Source organism: Oncorhynchus tshawytscha, linkage group LG26, assembly GCF_018296145.1.
Source record: "Oncorhynchus tshawytscha isolate Ot180627B linkage group LG26, Otsh_v2.0, whole genome shotgun sequence".
Taxonomy (NCBI): Eukaryota; Metazoa; Chordata; class Actinopteri; order Salmoniformes; family Salmonidae; genus Oncorhynchus; species Oncorhynchus tshawytscha.
The window spans coordinates 9,495,350-9,513,248 of NC_056454.1; positions in this window are offsets into that span (position 1 = coordinate 9,495,350).

Below are 17,899 nucleotides of genomic sequence, written 5' to 3' on the forward strand. Positions count from 1 at the left end.
TCCTTCCAGGATACCCGGGCCAGGTCGATTAGAAAGGCCTGCTCGCTGAAGTGTTTCAGGGAGCGTTTGATAGTGATGAGTGGAGGTCGTTGACCGCTGACCCATGACGGATGCAGGCAATGAGGCAGTGATCGCTGAGATCTTGGTTGAAAACAGCAGAGGTGTATTTAGAGGGCAAGTTGGTTAGGATGATATCTATGAGTGCGGCAGGGTAGCCTTGTGGTAAGAGCGTTAGACTAGTAACCCCCGATCTGCCAAGGTACAAATCTGTCGTTCTGCTCCTGAACAGGCAGTTTACCCACTGTTCCTAGGCCGTCATTGAAAATAAGAATTTGTTCTTAACTGACTTGCCTAGTTAAATAAAGGTAAAAAATAAAAATGAGGGTGCCTGTGTTTACGGCTTTGGGGTGGTACCCGGTAGGTTCATTGATAATTTGTGTGAGATTGAGAGCATCAAGCTTAGATTGTAGGATGGCTGGGGTGTTAAGCATGTCCCAGTTTAGGTCACCTACCAGCATGAGCTCTGAAGATTAGATGGGGGGCAATCAGTTCACATATGGTGTCCAGAGCACAGCTGGGGGCAGAGGGTGGTCTATAGCAGGTGGAAATGGTGAGAGACTTGTTTTTAGAGAGGTGGTTTTTTGAAGTTTGGGTACAGACCTGGATAGTAGAACAGAACTCAGCAAGACTTGTAGTTAGGGATGGAAATTTCAGAGTTTTTGGTGGTCTTCCTAAGCCAGGATTCAGACACGGCTAGGACATCCGGGTTGGCAGAGTGTGCTAAAGCAGTGAATAAAACAAACAAACTAATGTTAACATGCATGAAACCAAGGCTATTACGGTTACAGAAGTCATCAAAAGAGAGTGCCTGGGGAATAGGAGTGGAGCTAGGCACTGCAGGGCCTGGATTCACCTCTACATCACCAGAGGAACAGAGGAGGAGTAGGATAAGGGTACGGCTAAAAGCTATGAGAATTGGTCGTCTAGGACATCTGGAACAGAGAGTAAAAGGAGCAGGTTTCTGGGGGCGATAAAATAGGTAAAACACACAGACAGCGTAATCATATTATCTTACTCGCTGTGAGCCTGGGAATCTTGGAGCACAGTTGCGCCTCTGCACAGGACAGTGACGCCCCCTGTAGGTCGTGCAGAGGAAGGCCGATCTGTTCAAGAAAGGAATGTGTGTGCGCAGGCAGTGTGAATGTGATCGCCGACCCTACACTGGAGAGAGGATCACTGGCCAGTTCTGCAAGTGGGACAACTTCAACTGTGACTGTTTTAACGGGTTGCTTTGTAGAGGTGTAAGTCCCTCTTGACTCCTGCTCCTTAAAACCATCATTGTTTATCGTTCTAGACGCAAAAGCATGTTCTTAATGCAGACTTGAGTGTGTGATATCACTACAGTACATACGTAACTGCAGTTATCTATTTTGTTTGTGTTTGGTTGCCAGGTCACAGGCGAAGTGACTGCAACCTCTGTGTGTCAGAGGACCTGTAACCGTGGAAACTGCCTGTGCAACCGGTGTGAGTGTGAGAAGATGTACTCAGGACCTTTGTGTCCGCGATGTGCTGTGTGTGTCGGGTTCATCACTATAATCAACATGAAGAAAATTGCAGTGCATCCCTATTATAAGAATCACATTTGTATCTAAGGAATATATTTTTTTGCACCAATTGATTTAAAATGCATTGTAAGTCTAGGAATATACCTGTCTAAAGTGTTTTGATCACTGTAACATCAGTGATTCTCAAAAAAATGTAGTGGCTGTAGACCACATTTCAATCTCTAACGCTGATGTTCAGTGGGTTAGAATGATTCTTGTCATTCAGAACTTATTTAGATGTAATGGTCTGTTTTATCCATTAGATGGCAATATATGACACAATAAAGACACAAGTGATACAGTACTCTCCACTGATATATCCTTCACTATTATTGATGAATTACATGTGTATTCACATCAATACCTATGGTGATTATTTGAAAGACAAGTTATCTGTAACTGTACTTTACTATTTATATTTTTCACAAATTGTATTTTTACTTCACCACATCCCTAAAGACAATAATGTACCTTTTACTCCATACATTTTCCCTGACACCCAAAAGTACTTATACGTTATATGCTTTGCAGGACAGGAAAACGGTCAAATGCATCCACTTATCAAGAGAACATCCCTGGTCTTCTCTACTGCCTTTCATCTGGCAGAGTCACTAAACACACATGCTTCGTTTATAAATGATGTCTGAGTGTTGGAGTGTGCCCCTGGATATCCGAGAAGAGAAAAAAATGGTGCCGTCTGGGTTTGCTAAATCTAAGGAATTTGACATTTTCACTTATGACACATAAGTATATTTTAGCCATTTTAAACCCAAATACTTTTAGACTTTTACTCTAGTATTTTTCTGGGTGACTCACTATTACTTCAGTCTTTATCTATTAAGGTATCTTTACTTTGACTCAATCGTTTTTCCCACCACTGATCTTACTTTTGGAAACCATGAAATAGTTAGAAAACCTTCAAATCTACACTTCTCTATCCATGTGCCTTTGATGCCAAGCACCCTCTATTCTGCCTTTTGGGGAAATTCTTTATGCTTCTGTAGCAGTGTGATGTTATTCCCCTAGATGATGCGCCAAGTTGCACACAAGGACCAATTCAAATAGGCCAGGTCAAGAGGGGATGTTAATCATTTGATTATAATAATAATAATTCAGTGTGTTTTTTCAATTTAATTACAGCTGCATAGCTAATGTTATCTTTTGGTGTACAAACACTTTTTCATATCAATATTGTACATACATGTGATTGTAAAAATGTTGTATATTTTGGTTTGGCCCATCGCGGATTATCTGTATTTCTGTACCCCCTTATTGTTCTCTTTTGCCTGACCTTCGGCATAGCAAGGTATGTTGTTCTTGGCTCCAAAATTAATGTTACACAATGTGCTGTTATGTAACCATAAGTTTGTTACAATGTGGGACAATATAAAGATAAATATTCACCGAGCTCGCTAACTAGAGTACCTATTGTAACTTGTGAGTACTTGGGACAGTGTTTGAGTGAGTGTCCATGTGCTTGCGCAGGTGCCTCAGAGCTGTGACTGCGCCGAGGGCTAAAATATTGTGTGTTGTCTCTTCGTGTGCAGGGCAAATAAAAAAGAATCCAACCAGCAGACCTACAGTTGTGGCAGTGTCCTAATTAAAAGTACTCAACGCAGAACGAACCACGCTACACTTCTACCTAACCACAGTACCTTAAAACACAGTACAGATCATTTTAGCATATAAGACTCAGCCTTGCCACAAAAATTCTAATGTACAAATCCACAAATATAACTGCAAGTAAATGATCTTGAAGAGCAATCTGGCCTTAATGACCATGCACTCTCATAAGGACTGGCCACCCCTCAGAGCCTGGTTCCTCTCTAGGTTTCTTCCTAGGTTCCTGCCTTTCTAGGGAGATTTTCTTAGCCACTGACTCTACATCTGCATTGCTTGCTGTTTGGGGTTTTAAGCTGGGTTTCTGTATAAGCACTTTGTGACATCTGCTGATGTAAAAAGGGCTTTATAAATACATTTGATTGATTGACTGATTGAGCTACATTTGATCGACATAACCAGGTAATGTAGAAAGCCACTAAAGGTAGCCATCAGGATTTGTGGTTGTTCAGTTGTTAGAGGGAACATTATCATCAAAGTGTGTTCATAAAAATGTGTTCAAATGTGCACAAATTAATCTTTTAATGAGGAAATGTGCCTTCCAGATCACATTTATTTGGTGTTTCATTTCGCCGTGGAGAGGAAATTACATTTTTGCTGAGGGAAAATGGCTCCCTTGAATGGGATTTCATACTGTGAGGATGTTTTTCCAAATCTTCACATGATCAATGACCTGATCAATGACCACTGATTGAATTATTCAGTCTCCATCTCTCTCTTTCCTTTTAAACCCTTCACTTTCCCTTCTTTTTCTCTTTCTTTCTCTTTGTTCTCTCCTTTTAGGTGGGCAGAGCTGCACTCGATGTGTCTAGTGTTGTTCTCAAGAGTTTTTATATAACCTTGTTTTTATCTTATCCGTGTTAAAGGTTCAAGCTCTGGTGCAACTAGCAGATCAGTTTCCCTCAAAATATCTTCTATTCCTGAGATCCAGATAGACTTATTACCTGGCATCAGTGCTTGAATTGGACTGAAATAAGTGTCTGTACTCAATTTGGGTGTCGATACTGTTTAAACTTAGGTGCAGGAGCTCGACAATTATTTTGAGCTAATATTCTATAAAAGGAAAAGGAGCTCAAGCAATAGAAAATTGAAGGTGCCGGTACTCAACTCCGGCCCAAGTCAAGCACTGCCTAGCATCCTGTTGTACCCGTATCTCTTTGCATCCCTTTGGATGATCCTATGAGAAACATTTTTTAATTATTTAACTGGGCAAATCAGTTAAGATCAAATTCTTATTTACGATGACAGCCTAACCCTAACCCGGACGACGCTGGGCCAATTGTGTGCCGCCCTATGGGACTCCAAATCACAGCCAGTTGTGATACAGCCTGGAATCAAACCAGGGTTTGTAGTGACACCTCTAGCACTGAGATGCAGTGCCTTAGACCGCTGCGCCACTCGGGAGCATACATGACTAAAAAATAATAAAGTCATGACCTACATGACATTATTTTAAAATAATACTGGACAATACTTCTCTCTTGCATCTTTAAGGCCAGGTTGTTTCTTTACATACTCAATGCCGGATGTCCCTACTATCTATTTGAAATTCTTTGTGGCATTTCAATATTTCAATTTAGCCTTGGGTCTAAAGCACAAAATGACTCAGGAAGGTTTTGTGGTGAGACGTGACAATGTCTCATATGTGAGGACAGAACACACCCTTCAACCCCTCAAGGCAATGTTTTGTCTTAACAAATCTCTTTTTGCAGAGGCAACCACTTTGAAGGACAATTTAGGAGGGTGAGGGAACAGCGGAGAGTCGGAAAGTTATATTGTCTCACGAGAGTGACTTTATGTAAAGTGCTGGCTGTTAATCACAAAATGTCAGAGATGATGTCAAAAAAGGAGAGAGACAGTGCGGTGAGCACAACTTCCCACAGCTATGGAGGTGAGGACATGTACCAGGTGATCCACAGGAGAGGGTGACCATATCCGATTAGCTCCGGGTTGTAGGCAGGGATGGGCAACTCCTGTCCAGTGTCCAGAGACCTATTCAATTGAAGACCAAGACTAGTTGATTGTTAATTTAAATCAGGTGTGTTCGTGCTGGCCTGGAATAAAAGCCTTCACACACTGCAGCACTATACTGTAGGAACAGGGTTGCCTACCCCGCCTGCGCTTAGTTCTTAGCCAATAACCATGCATATTACTAGAAGGTCCAATGAACAAAGCAATAACCTCCAACAAGCAATTCCTTTACATCACGATACCAACACACAGCACATTTACAATATAATGACAGGAAATAGGCAAATCTCTATCAATCTCCGACCACATAATTTGGCTCATTTTTACCACAATTACAAAATAATGACCTTTTCTTTGTTGAACTTGCTGAGCTGTGTCTTGCCCCCACAAAAGCTGATACTGCCTCAGATCTTCAGTTTGACTTTGACAGTGGGCCATCAGCGACAAGGACACAGGACCATTATCCCTGGTTTCCGCATCACTCGGACAATTTAGCTATTCAAATAGAGATTCACTGGTAATATGCCATTCATCTTTTGTCATGGACACATATACACCCACATGCACACAAACCCCTATTACGCACGCACGCGCGCGCGCACGCACGCACGCACACACACACACACACACACACACACACACACACACACACACACACACACACACACACACACACACACACACACACACACACACACACACACACACACACACACACACACACACACCTGTGTCAGCTTGATGTCTCGGAGTGGCCGCGAGGAATAAAGAGACAGCCTTTCTCCTGAATCAAGAAGGTCAAAATGCAAATATCAGCTCTTTCGAGCCTCTCCCTCCATCCCCCTTCCCCTCACCCCACCCTCCTCACAGGTAGAAAAGACAGGGTTGACGCTTTTAATTATTGTGTCAGGATCAAAGAATCCTCGTCAGGTCTGAGCTGTGCTGAGCCTGAGCTCTCAGATAAATGATATCAGGGTTATTTCTTCAGATGACTCCCCATACCCTCTCCATTCTTCTCCACTTTTCTGCCACTTTCCATTCCCTCCAAGTCAATATGAAGTGTTTAATTCCAAAATGCTTTATATCCATTAACAGAAATGGTGGTAATTAGCATTTATTGTTTAAAGAAATTATGAAAGACATTGTTGTGTTTTTTCACTATCGTATCATGGCATGGGGTTGTTCAATGATAGACATAATTATTTCAAATCTAGCACTTGATGGATTCATTTCAGAGACAAATAATCATGTTTTTTTTGTTGCAAAATGCGATATATCCTCCTCCTCGCACTCAGAGAAAAAGTGGTAGTGTTTTACACTGTCAAATTAAATAACTACATTTTGAATAAAGAACTCTACAGATGATGCATTTGTAACATCTGTATACAGTTGAAGTCGGAAGTTTACATCCACTTGGTTGGAGTTGTTTTTCAACCACTCCACAAATTTCTTGTTAACAAACTATAGTTTTGGTAAATTGGTTAGGACATCTACTTTGTGCATGACACAAGTCATTTTTCCACCAATTGTTTACAGACAGATTATTTCAATTATAATTCACAGTATCACAATTCCAGTGGGTCAGAAGTTTACATTCACTAAATTGACTGTTTTTAAACAGCTTGGAAATTCCAGAAAATTATGTCATGGCTTTAGAAGCTTCTGATAGGCTAATTGACATAATTTTAGTCAATTGGAGGTGTACCTGTGGATGTATTTCAAGGCCTACCTTCAAACTCAGTGCCTATTTGCTTGACATCATGGGAAAATCAAAAGAAATCAGCCAAGACCTCAGATTTCTTTTTTGTAGACATCCACAAGTCTGGTTCATCCTTGGGAGCAATTTCCAAATGCCTGAAGGTACCACATTCATCTGTACAAACAATAGTATGCAAGTATAAACACCATGGGACCACGCAGCCATCATACCGCTCAGGAATGAGACGCCTTCTGTCTCCTAGAGATGAACGTACTTTGGTGCGAAAAGAGCTAATCAATCCCAGAACAACAGCAAAGGACCTTGTGAAGATGCTGGAGGAAACAGGTACAAAAGTATCTATATCCACAGTTAAACAAGTCCTATAGTGACATAACCTGAAAGGCCACTCAGCAAGGAAGAAGCCACTGCTCCAAAACCGCCGTAAAAAAGCCAGACTACGGTTTGCAACTGCACATGTGGACATAGATTGTACTTTTTGGAGAAATGTCCTCTGGTCTGATGAAACAAAAATAAAACTGTTTGGCCATAATGACCATCATTATGTTTGGAGGAAAAAGGGAAGACTTGCAAGCCTGAAATACCGTGAAGCACGGGGGTGGCAACATCATGTTGTGGGGGTGCTTTGCTGCAGGAGGTACTAGTGCACTTCACAAAATATATGGCATCATGAGGAAGGAAAATGATGTGGATATATTGAAGCAACATCTCAAGACATCAGTTAGGAAGTTAAAGCTTGGTCGCAAATGTGTCTTCCAAATATACAATGACCCCAAGCATGCTTCCAAAGTTGTGGCAAAATGGCTTAAGGACAACAAAGTCAAGGTATTGGAGTGGCCATCACAAAGCCCTGATCTCAAACATTTTTGGGCAGAACTGAATAAGCGTGTGCGAGCAAGGATGCCTACAAACCTGACTCAGTTACACCAAGCTCTGTCAGGAGGAATGGGCCAAGATTGACCCAACTTATTGTGGGAAGCTTGTGGAAGGCTACCCAAAACGTATGTGTACGTGTATGTAAACTTCTGACCCACTGGGAATATGATGAAAGAAATTAAAGCTGAAATAAATCATTCTCTCTCCTATTATTCTGACATTTCACATTCTTAAAATAAAGTGGTGATCCTAACTGACCAAAGACAGGGCATTTTAACTAGGATTAAATGTCAGGAAATGTGAAAAACTGAGTTTAACTGTATTTGGCTAAGGTGTATGTAAACTTCGACTTCAACTGTATATATATACAGTGCCTTGCGAAAGTATTCGGCCCCCTTGAACTTTGCGACCTTTTGCCACATTTCAGGCTTCAAACATAAAGATATAAAACTGTATTTTTTTGTGAAGAATCAACAACGAGTGGGACACAATCATGAAGTGGAACGACATTTATTGGATATTTCAAACTTTTTTAACAAATCAAAAACTGAAAAATTGGGCGTGCAAAATTATTCAGCCCCTTTACTTTCAGTGCAGCAAACTCTCTCCAGAAGTTCAGTGAGGATCTCTGAATGATCCAATGTTGACCTAAATGACTAATGATGATAAATACAATCCACCTGTGTGTAATCAAGTCTCCGTATAAATGCACCTGCACTGTGATAGTCTCAGAGGTCCGTTAAAAGCGCAGAGAGCATCATGAAGAACAAGGAACACACCAGGCAGGTCCGAGATACTGTTGTGCAGAAGTTTAAAGCCGGATTTGGATACAAAAAGATTTCCCAAGCTTTAAACATCCCAAGGAGCACTGTGCAAGCGATAATATTGAAATGGAAGGAGTATCAGACCACTGCAAATCTACCAAGACCTGGCCGTCCCTCTAAACTTTCAGCTCATACAAGGAGAAGACTGATCAGAGATGCAGCCAAGAGGCCCATGATCACTCTGGATGAACTGCAGAGATCTACAGCTGAGGTGGGAGACTCTGTCCATAGGACAACAATCAGTCGTATATTGCACAAATCTGGCCTTTATGGAAGAGTGGCAAGAAGAAAGCCATTTCTTAAAGATATCCATAAAAAGTGTTGTTTAAAGTTTGCCACAAGCCACTTGGGAGACACACCAAACATGTGGAAGAAGGTGCTCTGGTCAGATGAAACCAAAATTGAACTTTTTGGCAACAATACAAAATGTTATGTTTGGCGTAAAAGCAACACAGCTCATCACCCTGACCACACCAACCCCACTGTCAAACATGGTGGTGGCAGCATCATGGTTTGGGCCTGCTTTTCTTCAGCAGGGACAGGGAAGATGGTTAAAATTGATGGGAAGATGGATGGAGCCAAATACAGGACCATTCTGGAAGAAAACCTGATGGAGTCTGCAAAAGACCTGAGACTGGGACGGAGATTTGTCATCCAACAAGACAATGATCCAAAACATAAAGCAAAATCTACAATGGAATGGTTCAAAAATAAACATGTCCAGGTGTTAGAATGACCAAGTCAAAGTCCAGACCTGAATCCAATCGAGAATCTGTGGAAAGAACTGAAAACTGCTGTTCACAAATGCTCTCCATCCAACCTCACTGAGCTCGAGCTGTTTTGCAAGGAGGAATGGGCAAAAATTTCTCTGTGTCTCTCGATGTGCAAAACTGATAGAGACATACCCCAAGCGACTTACAGTTGTAATCGCAGCAAAAGGTGGCGCTACAAAGTATTAACTTAAGGGGGCTGAATAATTTTGCACGCCCAATTTTTCAGTTTTTGATTTGTTAAAAAAGTTTGAAATATCCAATAAATGTCGTTCCACTTCATGATTGTGTCCCACTTGTTGTTGATTCTTCACAAAAAAATACAGTTTTATATCTTTATGTTTGAAGCCTGAAATGTGGCAAAAGGTCGCAAAGTTCAAGGGGGCCGAATACTTTCGCAAGGCACTGTATATAAATAAATACAGTAATATAAGATCTGTGTGTAAATTATTTAAATTTTACATTTTTGCCATTTAGCAGATGCTCTTATCCAGAGTGACATACAATAAGCGTGTTCATCTGTCTACACTCTTACAAAAAAGAGTTACAAAACGGTTCTTCGGCTGTCACAAAAGGGTTCTACCTGGGACCAGAAAGGGTTTTCCTATGGGGACAGCCAAAGAACCCTTTTAGGTTCTAGATACCACCTCATTTTCTAAGAGAGGTGAGACAACCACATGTCACAGTCAAAGATATAGGATACAAACATTTCATTCCAGCTAAACAATGGATCTATAGCATTTTGAAAAACAACAACATTTTCATACACATCTAAAATCGATGAATAAAAAAATCTGAGAACAGTAATATTTTACACAGACATGAAGGTACCCATAAGCTATCATTTCTGATAAGAAAAAAGTGAAACCTCACCCAAACTCTCTCTCTCTCTCTCACACACACACACACACACACACAAGGTCGCTGGGAATCCTAACTAATGAATAACAGAAAGAGGGGTGGAGCTGGGAAGCAGAGGAGAGAGCAGGCCTGCGATGTGACTCGCCACATACATCAAGTCTGCTGAGCAGAAAATGGAAATGTGGGCCGTGAGTGAGTGTAGGTTGCTTCCATTGTCCCCTGGACGAAATCCAATGATTTATCATTTCTCTCAGGGGCATTGGTGCCCTCTCACACAATCATACACTGTTGTATAATTTATTGAAATGAAAGATTACACTGAATACGATGAGGACATTCCACAAGAGATCACTGATATTACATTATCGAGGCAAACATATTTAATTAGCTCAATTAGCTTTTGAGTCTCTGGACAAAACATTCTCAGACACAGGGGAAACAACCACAAAATCACAGGGCAAACTACCCCCCCTGGCCAGGTATAAATATTCAGTCCTGTCCCCATGTCCCAGACTTTATGTAGCAAGGCTAAGTCACTGTGGTCAGGGTCAATGTGGACATGATGGAGGAGGGGAACGCAAGAGTCCAGGAAGAACCAACACACCTTCCACACCATATACTCCCCTCCATATGTATTTGGAAGTGAATGGTGAATAATGTATTTTACGACCTATGTTGTGATAATTGCGTTGTTTGCTCTATCGCCCACTCGTTCATACACCACCATGACATACAATAAGGCTGTGACAACAAAAAGACATCTGTCACACAGTGGCGGAATAAATTCAACTACACATAGGTTTGTTTCATTACAAAACCGGAAAGCAAAATCTGTCCGGGAAAGTCTACAAAGCAATTATTGCATGTAAAAAAACGTTAAATTACCTGCAGCAAGGTCAAGCGAGCTAATGTATTCGACAGTTTACTAAACAACTTGTCACACCCTGACCATAGTTTGCTTTGTATGTTCTATGTTTTGTTTGGTCAGGGTGTGATCTGAGTGGGCATTCTATGTTGGATGTCTTGTTTGTCTGTTTCTGTGTTTGGGCCTGATATGGTTCTCAATCAGAGGCAGGTGTTAGTCATTGTCTCTGATTGGGAGCCATATTTAGGTAGCCTGTTTTGTGTTGGGTTTTGTGGGTGATTGTTCCTGTCTTTGTGTTTGTTACACCAGACAGGGCTGTTTTCGGTGTTTCACTGTTTTTGTATATTGTTCATTTATCATCTTCATTAAAGATGTATCTAAATAACCACGCTGCGTTTTGGTCTGCCTCTCCTTCAACAGAAGAATCCCGTGACACAACTACTGATTTAGAACCACAAGTCAGCCCAAAGACAACAGGAGCTCTGCCTCTGCTCTGCCAGCACCATTTCAACTTAAACATTTAAACATCATCAAATCAACAAGGATGTACAGTTGAAGTCGGGAAGTTTACATACATTTTTGCCAAAAACATTTAAACTCAGTTTTTCATAATTCCTGACATTTAATCCTAGTAAAAAAATCCCTGTTTTAGGTCAGTTAGGATCCCCACTTAATTTTAAGAATATGAAATGTCCAAATAATAGTAGAGAGACTGATACATTTCAGCTATTAGCTCTTTCATCACATTCCCAGTGGGGCCAGAAGTTTATATACACTCAATTAGTATTTTGGTAGCATTGCCTTCCACAAGCCTCCCACAACAAGTTGGGTGAATTTTGTCCCATTCCTCCTGACAGAGCTGGTGTAACTGAGTCAGGTTTGTAAGCCCTCCTTGCTCAAACACGTTTTTTTCAGTTCTGCCCACAAATGCTCTTTAGGATTGAGGTCTGGGCTTTGTGATGGCCACTCCAATACCTTGACTTTGTTGTCCTTAAGCCATTTTGCCACAACTTTGGAAGTATGCTTGGAGTCATTGTCCATTTGAAAGACCCATTTGCGACCAAGCTTTAACTTCCTGACTGATGTCTTGAGATGTTGCTTCAATATTTCAACTGTTGGGATGGTCTTCTTCAGCTTGCAAGCCACCCCCTTTTCCCTCCGAACGTAATGATGGTCATTATGGCCAAACAGTTCTATTTTTGTTTCATCAGACCAGAGGACATTTCTCAAAAAAGTATGATCTTTGTCCACATGTGCAGTTGCAAACCGTAGTCTGGCTTTTTTATGGCAGTTTTGGAGCAGTGGCTTCTTCCTTGCTGAGCGGCCTTTCAGGTTATGTCGATATAGGACTCGTTTTACTGTGGATATTGTCAATTGTCTAGGTGATGCGGGTAAGGAGGAGTCAGGCGCAGGACACAGAGATGAGTAATAACCGTCACTTTGCTCAAAACCAATATTCCATAAAACAGACAATAATCCAGGTCACAAAACCAAGGGGGAAACCAGAGGTTTAAATAGGGAACAATGATTATGGAATGCAAACCAGGTGTGTATAATGAAGACAAAACAAATTGAAAATGAAACATGGATCGGTGGTGACTAGAAAACCGGTGACGTTGACCGCCGAAGGCCGCCCGAACAAGGAGAGAAGACCAACTTCGGCGGAAGTCGTGACAGATATAGATACTTTTGTACCTGTTTCCTCCAGCATCTTCCCAAGGTCCTCAGGAAATATGGTTTCCAGTTTGCAAAAAGTCCCATGATGTTCCTTGAGGGTCGTCGTGGTATCGGCTTGAGGGGGGATATACACGGCTGTGACAATAACTGAAGGTAATTCTCTCGGGAGATAATACCGTTGGCATTTGATTGTTAGGAATTCTAGGTCAGGTGAACAAAAGGACTTGAGTTCCTGTATGTTGCTACAATTACACCATGAGTCGTGAATCATGAAACATGCACCCCTGCTCTTCTTATTTCCGGAGACATGTTTATTCCTGTTTGTGCGACGCACTGAGAGTCCAGGTGGCTTTACCGACTCCAACAGCATATCCTGAGAGAGCCATGTCTCCGTGAAACAGAGTATGTTACAATCTCTGACGTCTCTCTGGAAAGCAACTCTTGCCCTGATTCTGTCGACCTTGTTATCGAGGGACTGGTCATTAGCGAGTAATATACTCAGGAGCGGTAAGTGGTGTACACGACAGTGAAGTCTGACCAGAAGACCGCTCCGTCTTCCTCTTCTCCGGCGGCGTTGTTTTGGGTTTGCCTCTGGGATCAGTTCAAATGCCCTGGGTGGTGCAGACAGAGGATCCACTTCGGGAAAGTTGTATTCCTGGTCATAGTGCTGGTAAGTTGACGTCGCTGTAATGGTTTTCATATGGTGATGAAGGAGAGTCGGACCAAACTGCAGCATGTCGATTGCGATCCATATTTATTAAACAAAACGTAAACACGACTAAACACTAAACACTACAAAACAATAAACGTAATGAAAACCGAAAACAGCCTATCTAGTGCAAACTAACAGAGAGTACAAGTAAGACACTAAGGACAATCACCCACGACAAACTCAAAGAATATGGCTGCCTAAATATGGTTCCCAATCAGAGACAACGATAAGCACCTGCCTCTGATTGAGAACCACTCCAGACAGCCATAGACCTTGCTAGACAACCCACTAAGCTACAATCCCAATACCACCACCAAAACCCCAAGACAAACACACCACAATTACAAAAACCCCATGCCACACCCTGGCCTGACCAAATACATAAAGATAAACACAAAATACTTTGACCAGGGCGTGACAGAACCCCCCTAAGGTGCGGACTCCCGAACGCACCTCAAAACAATAGGGAGGGTCCGGGTGGGCGTCTGTCCATGGTGGCGGCTCCGGCGCGCGGGACGTGGACCCCACTCCTTTAATGTCTTAGTCCCCTCTCCCTTCGTCCCTGGATAGTCCACCCTCGCCGCCGACCATGGCCTAGTAGTCCCCACCCAGAACCCCACTGGACTGAGGAGCAGATCGGGACTGAAGGACAGCTCGGGACCGAGGCAGCTCGGGACTGAGGGGAAGCTCGGGAGTGAGAGAAAGCTCAGGAGTGAGAGGAAGCTCAGGAGTGAGAGGAAGCTCAGGAGTGAGAGGAAGCTCAGGAGTGAGAGGAAGCTCAGGAGTGAGAGGAAGCTCAGGCAGGTAGATAGATCTACCAGCTCCTGGCTGGCTGGTGGTTTCAGCAGATCCTGGCTGACTGGCAGATCCTGGCTGACTGGCAGATCCTGGCTGACTGGCAGATCTGGAAGAGTCTGGTTGACTGGCAGATCTGGAAGAGTCTGGTTGACTGGCAGATCTGGAAGAGTCTGGTTGACTGGCAGATCTGGAAGAGTCTGGTTGACTGGCAGATCTGGAAGAGTCTGGTTGACTGGCAGATCTGGAAGAGTCTGGTTGACTGGCAGATCTGGAAGAGTCTGGCTGACTGGCAGATCTGGAAGAGTCTGGCTGACTGGCAGATCTGGAAGAGTCTGGCTGACTGGCAGATCTGGAAGAGTCTGGCTGACTGGCAGATCTGGAAGAGTCTGGCTGACTGGCAGATCTGGCGGCGCTGGGCAGACTGGCGGCGCTGGGCAGACTGGCGGCGCTGGGCAGACTGGCGGCGCTGGGCAGACTGGCGGCGCTGGGCAGACTGGCGGCGCTGGGCAGACTGGCGGCGCTGGGCAGACTGGCGGTGCTGGGCAGACTGGCGGTGCTGGGCAGACTGACGACGCTGGGCAGACTGATGACGCTGGGCAGACTGGCGATGCAGGGCAGACTGACGGCACTAGCTGCTCCATATAGGCTGACAGCTCTGGCGGCTTCTTACAGACTGGCTGCTTCATGCAGACTGGCAGCTCGGGCTGCTTCATGTAGACTGACAGCTCTGGCTGCTCCATGCGGACTGACAGCTCTGGCTGCTCCATGTAGACTGACTGCTTCATGCAGACTGGCAGCTCGGGCTGCTTCATGTAGACTGACAGCTCTGGCTGCTCCATGCAGACTGACAGCTCTGACTGTTCCATGCAGACTGACAGCTCTGGCTGCTTCATGCAGACTGGCAGCTCTGGCTGCTCCATGTAGACTGGCTGCTTCATGCAGACTGGCAGCTCGGGCTGCTTCATGTAGACTGACAGCTCTGGCTGCTCCATGCGGACTGACAGCTCTGGCTGCTCCATGTAGACTGGCTGCTTCATGCAGACTGGCAGCTCGGGCTGCTTCATGTAGACTGACAGCTCTGACTGTTCTATGCGGACTGACAGCTCTGGCTGCTCCATGCAGGCTGGCAGCTCTGGCTTCTCCATGCAGGCTGACAGCTCTGGCTGCGCTGAACAGGCGGGAGACTCCGGCAGCGTAGGAGAGGAGAAAGGCTCTGGCTGCGCTAAACAGGCGGGAGGCTCCGGCAGCGCTGTAGAGGAGGAAGGCTCTGGCTGCGCTAAACAGGCGGGAGACTCCGGCAGCGCTGGAGATGAGGAAAGCTCTAACAGCGCTAGATAGGCGGGAGACTCCGGCAGCGCAGGAGAGGAGAAAGGCTCTGGCTGCGCTAAACAGGCGGGAGGCTCCGGCAGCGCTGTAGAGGAGGAAGGCTCTGGCTGCGCTGAACAGGCGGGAGGCTCCGGCAGCGCTGTAGAGGAGAAAGGCTCTGGCTGCGCTAAACAGGTGAGGCACACTGAAGGCCTGGTGCGTGGTGCTGGAACTGGTGGTACTGGATCGAGGACACGCACAGGAAGCCTGGTGCGGGGAGCTGCTACCGGAGGGCTGGGGTGTGGAGGTGGTACTGGATAGACCGGACCGTGCAGGCGCACTGGAGCTCTTGAGCACCGAGCCTGCCCAACCTTACCTGGCTCGATGCCCACTCTAGCCCGGCCGATACGAGGAGCTGGAATATACCGAACCGGGCTGTGCACCCGCACTGGAGACACCGTGCGCTCCACAGCATAACACGGTGCCTGCCCGGTCTCTCCAGCCCCGGTAAGCACAGGGAGTTTGCGCAGGTCTCCTACCTGGCATAGCCATACTCCCTGTGAGCCCCCAAGAAATTTTTGGGGCTGACTCTCGGGCTTCCATCCGCTCTGCCATGCTAGCTCCTCATAATGCCGCCTCTCTGCTTTTGCTGCCTCCAGCTCGGCTTTGGGGCGACAATAATCTCCAGGCTCATTCCAGGGTCCTTTACCGTCCAATTCCTCCTCCCATGTCCATATCTCCAGGTGGTGCAACCTCTCCCACTGTAGCTGCTGCTGCTCCTGCTGCTGCTGCCTCTGTTGCCTCTTCTCCTGTTGCTCCTTTGGGCGGCTACACTCCCCTGGTTTAGCCCAGGGTCCTCTCCCGTCGAGGATTTCCTCCCATGTCCAGAAATCCTTATTTAGCATCTCCTTTTTCGGCTTCTCCTGCCTGTTGACACGCCGCTTGGTCCGTTGGTGGTGGGTGATTCTGTAATGGTTTTCATATGGTGATGAAGGAGAGTCGGACCAAACTGCAGCATGTCGATTGCGATCCATATTTATTAAACAAAACGTAAACACGACTAAACACTAAACACTACAAAACAATAAACGTAATGAAAACCGAAAACAGCCTATCTAGTGCAAACTAACAGAGAGTACAAGTAAGACACTAAGGACAATCACCCACGACAAACTCAAAGAATATGGCTGCCTAAATATGGTTCCCAATCAGAGACAACGATAAGCACCTGCCTCTGATTGAGAACCACTCCAGACAGCCATAGACCTTGCTAGACAACCCACTAAGCTACAATCCCAATACCACCACCAAAACCCCAAGACAAACACACCACAATTACAAAAACCCCATGCCACACCCTGGCCTGACCAAATACATAAAGATAAACACAAAATACTTTGACCAGGGCGTGACAGTCGCTCTGATATCCAATAGTTATTTCCGGTTGTATGTAATAACGCTTAAGATTTTCTGGGCTAACAATGTAAGAAATAAAACATTAAAAAACTAAATACCGCAAAGGTTCCTAAGGACTAGAAGTGAGGCAGCTCACGCTGTCGGCGCCATCCCTGCCCTCTCTGTCGGTGCCATCTCTGCACATTGCACATTTGGTTCTGGCACTGACCCTATATTTTATATATCGTCCTCCGTAATTTGTTGTGTTTTCAAAAATATATATTGTATGTGTATATATATATATATATTGTATGTGTATATATATATATATATATACATACTGAGTGTTCAAAACATTAATAACACCTGCTCTTTTCATGACATAGACTGACCAACTTGACACAACTCAACTGTGGGAAGCATTGGAGTCAACATGGGCCAGCATCCCTGTGGAACGCAGGGTCCATGCCCTGACGACTTGAGGCTGTTCTGAGGGCAGAGGGTGCAACTCAATATTAGACAGCTTATTAGGTACGCCCATCTAGTACCGGGTTGGATCCCCCTTTACCTCCAGAACGGCCGGCCGGAATTCTTCGGAACATGGCTTCTACAAGTCAGAAACGTTCCACAGGGATGTTAGTCCATGCTGAGGCGATGGTATCACACAGTTGCTGCAGATTGGACAGCGGTACACCACCGCCACCAGCCTGTACCGTTGACATCTGGCAGGGTCCATGGACTCATGCTGCTTACGCCAAATCCTGACTCTGCCATCAGCATGACGCAACAGGAATTGGGATTCGTCGGATCATGCAGTGTTTTTCCATTCCTCTATTGTCCAACTCCAGCTTGTCCCCTGGAGTTGCTTCTTCGTGTTTTTAGCTGATATGAGTGGAACTCGGTG